At 39.8% G+C, this 8199-nt stretch overlaps 1 non-coding gene across 1 annotated transcript; it reads right to left on the bottom strand.

Annotated features, from left to right (window-relative positions):
• Nucleotides 1-286: 286 nt before the first annotated feature.
• On the bottom strand, nt 287-394 carry LOC130984797 (small nucleolar RNA R71). Its single transcript, XR_009088706.1, has one exon. It is a non-coding gene; the product is annotated as a small nucleolar RNA R71 (small nucleolar RNA).
• Between the last annotated feature and the right edge of the window lie 7805 nt (nt 395-8199).

Raw genomic sequence — 8199 nt, 5'->3', positions numbered from 1 at the left:
ACTTTGAGCTTAAGCCTCAATTAGTTTCTCTAATGCAACAGAATTGCAAGTTCCATGGACTTCCATTGGAAGATCCTCATCAGTTTTTGGCTGAGTTCTTGCAAATCTGTGACACCGTCAAGACTAATGGGGTAGACCCTGAGGTCTACAGACTTATGCTATTCCCTTTTGCTGTAAGAGACAGAGCTAGGACATGGTTGGACTCACAACCTAAAGAAAGCCTGGACTCATGGGAAAAGCTAGTCAATGCCTTCTTGGCAAAGTTCTTTCCACCTCAAAAATGAGTAAGCTTAGAGTGGAAGTCCAAACCTTCAGACAGAAGGATGGAGAATCCCTCTATGAAGCTTGGGAAAGATACAAACAATTGATCAGAAAATGTCCTTCTGACATGCTTTCTGAATGGAGCATCATAGGTATTTTCTATGATGGTCTCTCTGAACTGTCCAAGATGTCTTTGGATAGCTCTGCTGGAGGATCTCTTCATCTGAAGAAGACGCCTACAGAAGCTCAAGAGCTGATTGAAATGGTTGCAAATAACCAATTCATGTACACTTCTGAAAGGAATCCTGTGAACAATGGGACTAATCAGAAGAAATGAGTTCTTGAGATTGATGCTCTGAATGCCATTCTGGCTCAGAACAAGATATTGACTCAACAAGTCAATTTGATCTCTCAAAGTCTGTCTGGAATGCAAAATGCACCAAGCAGTACTAAGGACGCTTCATCTGAAGAAGAAGCCTATGATCCTGAGAACCCTTCAATGGAAGAGGTGAATTACCTAGGAGAACCCTATGGAAACACCTATAATTCTTCATGGAGAAATCACCCAAATTTCTCATGGAAGAATCAAGAAAGACCTCAACAAGGTTTCAATAACAATAATGGTGGAAGAAATAGGTTTAGCAATGGCAAGCCTTTTCCATCATCTTCTCAGCAACAGACAGAGAATTCTAAGCAGAACCCCTCTGACTTAGCAACCATGGTCTCTGATCTAATCAAAACCACTCAAAGTTTCATGACTGAAACAAGGTCCTCCATAAGGAATTTGGAGGCACAAGTGGGACAGCTGAGCAAGAAAATTACTGAACTCCCTCCTAGTACTCTCCCAAGCAACACAGAAGAAAATCCAAAAAGAGAGTGCAAGGCCATCAACATGGCCGAATTTGGAGAGGAAGGAGAGGCAGTGAACGCCACTGAGGAAGACCTCAATGGGCGTGCACTGACCTCCATTAAGTTCCCCAATGAGGAACCATGGGAATCTGAGGCTCAAAATGAGACCATAGAGATTCCATTGGATTTACTTCTGCCTTTCATGAGCTCTGATGAGTATTCTTCCTCTAAAGAGGATGAGTATGTCACTGAAGAGCAAGTTGCTAAATACCTTGGAGCAATCATGAAGCTAAATGACAAGTTATTTGGAAATGAGACTTGGGAGAATGAACCTCCTTTGCTCACCAAAGAACTGGATGACTTGTCTAGGCAGAAATTACCTCAAAAGAGACAAGATCCTGGGAAGTTTTCAATACCTTGTACCATAGGCACCATAACCTTCAAGAAGGCTCTGTGTGACTTAGGGTCAAGTGTAAACCTCATTCCTCTCTCTGTAATGGAGAAGCTAGGGATCTTTGAGGTGCAAGCTGCAAGAATCTCATTAGAGATGGCAGACAACTCAAGAAAACAAGCTCATGGACTTGTAAAGGATGTTTTGGTGAAGATTGAAAACCATTACATCCCTGCTGATTTCATAGTCCTAGAGACTGGGAAGTGCATGGATGAAACCATCATCCTTGGCAGACCCTTCCTAGCCACAGCAAAGGCTGTGATTGATGTTGATAGAGGCGAACTGATCATTCAAGTGAATGAAGAATCCTTTGTGTTTAAGGCTCAAGGATATCCCTCTGTCACCATGGAGAGGAAGCATGAAGAGCTTCTCTCAAATCAGAGTCAAACAGAGCCCCCGCAGTCAAACTCTAAGTTTGGTGTTGGGAGGCCACAACCAAACTCTAAGTTTGGTGTTGAACCCCCACATTCAAACTCTAAGTTTGGTGTTGGGAGGTTCCAACATTGCTCTGAGAAAATGTGAGGCTCCATGAGAGCCATCTGTCAAGCTACTGACATTAAAGAAGCGCTTGTTGGGAGGCAACCCAATGTTATATTTTGACTATTTTCTTTTGTTATTTTATGTTTGTTGTAGGTTGATGATCATGAGAAGTCACAAAATCAATTGAAAAAGCAAAAACAGAATGAAAAACAGGAAGAAAAACAGCACACCCTGGAGGCAGAACTTACTGGCGTTTAAACGCCAGTAAGGCTAGCAGGTGGGCGTTTAACGCCCAGTCTGGCACCATTCTGGGCGTTTAACGCCAGAAAGGGGCACCAGACTGGCGTTAAACGCCAGAAAAGGGCAAGAACCTGGCGTTAAACGCCAGAAATGGGCACCAGCCTGGCGTTTAACGCCAGAATTGGCTCAAAACGTGATTTTGCTTGCCATTTGGTGCAGGGATGACTTTTTCTTGACACCACAGGATCTGTGGACCCCACAGGATCCCCACCAACCCCACCACTCTCTCTCTTCTTCACTCATTCACCAATCACCTCAATACCTCTTCCCCAAAAACCCTTCACCTATCAAATCCCATCTTCCTCTTCACCACTCACATCCATCCTTCATAAAACCCCACTTACCTCACCATTCAAATTCAAACCACTTTCCCACCCAAACCCACCCTCACTTGACCGAACCATGACCCCCCCTCTCCTATATAAACCCTTCTTCACCCCTTCATTTTCACACAACCTAAACACCACTTCTCCCCCTCTTTGGCCGAACACAAAAGCCATTCCCTTCTTCCTCATTTCTTCTTTTACTCTCTTCTTTCTTTTTTTGCTCGAGGACGAGCAAACCTTTTAAGTTTGGTGTGGTAAAAGCGTTGCTTTTTCGTTTTTCCATAACCATTTATGGCATCCAAGGCCGGAGAAACCTCTAGAAAGAGGAAAGGGAAGGCAAAAGCTTCTACCTCCGAGTCATGGGAGATGGAGAGATTCATCTCAAGGGTGCATCAAGACCACTTCTATGAAGTTGTGGCCTTGAAGAAGGTGATCCCCGAGGTCCCTTTTTCACTCAAAAAGGGTGAATATCCGGAGATCCGACATGAGATCCGAAGAAGAGGTTGGGAAATTCTTACCAACCCCATTCAACAAGTCGGAATCTTGATGGTTCAAGAGTTCTATGCCAATGCATGGATCACCAAGAACCATGATCAAAGTGTGAACCCGGACACAAAGAATTATCTTACTATGGTTCGGGGGAAATACTTGGATTTTAGTCCGGAAAGTGTAAGGTTGGCATTCAATTTGCCTATGATGCAAGGAGATGAACACCCTTACACTAGAAGGGTCAACTTTGATCAAAGGTTGGACCAAGTCCTCACAGTCATATGTGAAGAGGGCGCACAATGGAAGAGAGATTCAAGAGGCAAGCCGGTTCAATTGAGAAGGCATGACCTCAAGCCCGTGGCTAGAGGATGGTTGGAGTTTATCCAACGCTCAATCATTTCCACTAGCAACCGGTCCGAAGTTACTCTAGACCGGGCCATCATGATTCATAGCATCATGATTGGAGAAGAAGTGGAAGTTCATGAGGTTATAGCCCAAGAACTCTATAAGGTGGCGGACAAGTCCTCTACCTTAGCAAGGTTAGCCTTTCCTCATCTCATTTGTCACCTCTGTTATTCAGTTGGAGTTGACATAGAGGGAGACATCCCCATTGATGAGGATAAGCCCATCACTAAGAAAAGGATGGAGCACACAAGAGACCCCACTCATCATGAGATCCCTGAGATGCCCCAAGGGATGCACTTTCCTCCACAAAACTATTGGGAGCAACTGAACACCTCCCTAGGAGAACTAAGTTCCAACATGGGACAACTAAGGGTGGAGCATCAAGAACACTCCATCATCCTCCATGAAATTAGAGAAGATCAAAGAATCATGAGAGAGGAGCAACAAAGACAAGGAAGAGACATTGAGGAGCTCAAGCACTCCATAGGATCTTTAAGAGGAAGAAAGAGCCGCCATCACTAAGGTGGACCCGTTCTTTAATCTCCTTGTTCTTTATTTTCTGTTTTTCGAATTTTAGTGCTTATGTTTATCTATGTTTGTGTCTTGTGATCATTAGTGTCTTAGTGTCTATGCCTTAAAGTTATGAATGTCCTATGAATCCATCACCTTTCTTAAATAAAAAAAATGTTCTTAATTGAAAAAGAAAAAGAATTGCATAAATTTTGAATTTTATAGCAGTTTGATTATTTTGATGTGGTGGCATTACTTTTGTCTTCTGAATGTATGCTTAAACAGTGCATATGTCTTTTGAATTTGTGGTTCATGAATGTTGGCTCTTGAAAGAATGATGAAAAAGGAGACATGTTACTGAGGATCTGAAAAATCATTAAAAATTATTCTTGAAGCAAGAAAAAGCAGTGAATACAAAAAAAAAGAGAGGCGAAAAAAAAAAATCGAAAAAAAAAGAGAAAGAGAAAAAGAAAGAAAAAAGAAAGAATAAAGTTGTGATCCAAGGCAAAAAGAGTGTGCTTAAGAACTCTGGACACCTCTAATTGGGGACTCTAGCAAAGCTGAGTCACAATCTGAAAAGGTTCACCCAATTATGTGTCTGTGGCATGTATGTATCCGGTGGTAATACTGGAAGACAGAGTGCTTTGGGCCACGGCCAAGACTCATAAAGTAGCTGTGTTCAAGAATCATCATACTTAACTAAGAGAATCAATAACACTATCTGGATTCTGAGTTCCTAAAGAAGCCAATCATTCTGAGTTGCAAAGGATAGAGTGAGATGCCAAAACTGTTCAGAGGCAAAAAGCTAAAAGCCCCGCTCATCTAATTAATACTGATCTTCATAGATGTTTTTGGAATTCATTGCATATTCTCTTCTTTTTATCTTATTTGATCTTCAGTTGCTTGGGGACAAGCAACAATTTAAGTTTGGTGTTGTGATGAGCGGATAATTTGTACCCTTTTTGGCATTGTTTTTAGTATGTTTTTAGTATGATCTAGTTAGTTTTTAGTATATTTTTATTAGTTTTTAGTTAAAATTCACTTTTCTGGACTTTACTATGAGTTTGTGTGTTTTTCTGTGATTTCAGGTATTTTCTGGCTGAAATTGAGGGACCTGAGCAAAAATCTGATCCAGAGACTGAAAAGGACTGCAGATGCTGTTGGATTCTGACCTCCCTGCACTCGAAGTGGATTTTCTAGAGCTACAGAAGCCCAATTGGCGCGCTCTCAACGGCGTTGGAAAGTAGACATCCTGGGCTTTCCAGCAATATATGATAGTCTATACTTTGCCCAAGATTTGATTGCCCAAACCGGCGTTCAAAGTCACCCTCAGAAATTCCAGCATTAAACGCTGGAACTGGCACCAAAATGGGAATTAAACGCCCAAACTGGCATAAAAGCTGGCGTTTAACTCCAAGAAGAGTCTCTACACGAAATTGCTTCATTGCTCAGCCCAAGCACACACCAAGTGGGCCCGGAAGTGGATTTTTATGTCATTTACTCATCTCTGTAAACCTTAGGCTACTAGTTTTCTATAAGTAGGACCTTTTGCTATTGTATTAGAGAGCTTTTGATCATGCTTTGATGATTAAACCCTCTTTGGGGGAGGCTGGCCATTCGGCCATGCCTAGACCTTGTTCTTATGTATTTTCAACGGTGGAGTTTCTACACACCATAGATTAAGGTGTGGAGCTCTGCTGTACCTCGAGTATTAATGCAATTACTATTGTTCTTCTATTCAATTCCGCTTGTTCTTTGTCCAAGATATCACTTGTTCTTCAACTTGATGAATGTGATGATCCGTGACACTCATCATCATTCTCACCTATGAACGTGTGACTGACAACCACCTCCGTTCTACCTTAGATTGGGTGAATATCTCTTGGATTCCTGATACACGATGCATGGTTGATCGCCTGACAACCGAGTGCTCGCCTGACAAACGAGCCAGCCATTCCGTGAGATCAGAGTCTTCGTGGTATAGGCTAGAACTGATGGCGGCATTCAAGAGAATCCGGAAGGTCTAACCTTGTCTGTGGTATTCTGAGTAGGATTCAATGATTGAATGACTGTGACGTGCTTCAAACTCCTAGCAGGCGGGGCGTTAGTGACAGACGCAAAAGAATCACTGGATTCTATTCCGGCCTGACCGAGAACCGACAGCTGATTAGCCATATGCTGTGACAGAGCATAGGAACATTTTCACTGAGAGGATGGGAGGTAGCCACTGACAACGGTGAAACCCTACATGAGCTTGCCATGGAAAGGAGTAAGAAGGATTGGATGAAGACAGTAGGAAAGCAGAGAGACGGAAGGGAAGGCATCTTCATACGCTTATCTGAAGTTCCTACCAATGAATTACATAAGTACCTCTATCTTTATCTTTATGCTTTATTCGTATATCACTATACCCATTTGAGTCTGCCTGACTAAGATTTACAAGGTGACCATAGCTTGCTTCATACCAACAATCTCCGTGGGATCGACCCTTACTCGCGTAAGGTTTATTACTTGGACGACCCAGTGCACTTGCTGGTTAGTTGTGCGAAGTCGTAGTGATCACAATTTCGCGCACCAATGATCTAAGCATATTTTAAACAAAACAACTCTGTTTTTGTTGCATAAATAAATTTTATAATATAATTTTCAATTACTTTGCAGAAAACTCATGATTGGTAGTGCTCTACAAGAATTATATCTGATATTTTAGAAAAATGAGTAAAGAGAAGAAAGTTATTGTGGATGAAATGAGATTTGGTGTTCTGAGCCATATCCCATCCTTAAATGTGACACACACGCTTTTGAATGAACGGGCTAATTCCTTCTATTTATATGAAAATACCCTCATTACACGGTATGGAAAAATCACCATAACCCCTGTAAAGATAAAGGATGTCCTGGACTTAAGCAATAAGTAAAATTTGCTTCTGTAATCTATTCTCATGATCAACTTTTGGTATTTTTATTCTTTGATAATGTTTTTGTTTACTTATTTTGGTGTTGTTGTAGGAGATGCTTTTCCATAAAAGATTATAAATAAAGGCATCACTGCGGAGCAAAAGGAAGTTATTAAAAATTTCACTTCATTGTCTTCTTTGACAAAATCTTTGTTAGAAATGAGCGTGAATGAAGAGGAAAATAGGCTGAAATTCAAGAGGATGTTCATTCTCTTAATCCAAAAATGCTTCTTATTGTCAACAACTATGTGCAAAATCTTACCAGTTCACATGCCAGCAATTCTTGATATTGAAAACACACGAAGATAGAATTGGGCTACTCACTTGTTGAACTTCCTAATTAAAAGAATAAAGAATAACAAAAATGAAGGAAAATACTCAATCGATAAGTGTCTTTTTGCACTCGTGATTATATACTTTTATGAGTCTAAATTTATTGATATCACAGCCAATATAACACCTAGACCACTGTGGGTTGTCCAATGGACAAGAGAGATGTTCGTTAAGAGGATTGAACGTGAGGGAAAGGAAGAAATGGTAAAATAAAAGAACGCATTTCTTTCAAATTTTGGTATCATTATTTCTTTACAAAATAACACCAAATACCATTCAAATTAACACTCAAAGTTCAATCTTATAGCATTGAATATGCTAATTAATTAAATTTTTGTTTAGGAGATCATAAAAAGAGCAGAGTTCAAGTAAGAAAAAAAAGATAAAAAAAGAGTAAAAAAAATTTGTTATAGAACTTTTATCTTCAGAAACAAAGACTAATTTTAACTACGGATAAGATTCAGAAGCTATATATTTATTTAAAAATATATTTTATTTATTGATCAAATTTTTTTTCTTCAAAAGAGAAGAAAGAAAAGAAAAAAAAACTAGAAAGAAGAATAAAAAAATGATAAATCTTTAGAAGTGAAGCTAAAAAAAATGTTTTACAGAAAATAACACAAAAAAATTGTTCAACCTGAACAACAAAAGAGTAAAAAAGACTCGACAGAAGCTCAGCGTGCTTCTTTAGAGCAGTAAAATCAAGATCTTATATTTTTTTATTTCTTTATATAATTTTCTTAAAGTTATTTTTTTTTCTTAAAATACCGACGATCAATTTGTCAAGTGAGAATGATCCTATATTTTAAATACAGTCAATCATTGAGGGATTTTTAAA

The sequence above is a fragment of the Arachis stenosperma genome, chromosome 5 (genome assembly GCF_014773155.1).
Source record: "Arachis stenosperma cultivar V10309 chromosome 5, arast.V10309.gnm1.PFL2, whole genome shotgun sequence".
Lineage (NCBI taxonomy): Eukaryota > Viridiplantae > Streptophyta > Magnoliopsida > Fabales > Fabaceae > Arachis > Arachis stenosperma.
The sequence above is the reverse complement of the archived record's forward strand: the minus strand, read 5'-3'. Positions and strand labels throughout refer to the sequence as shown.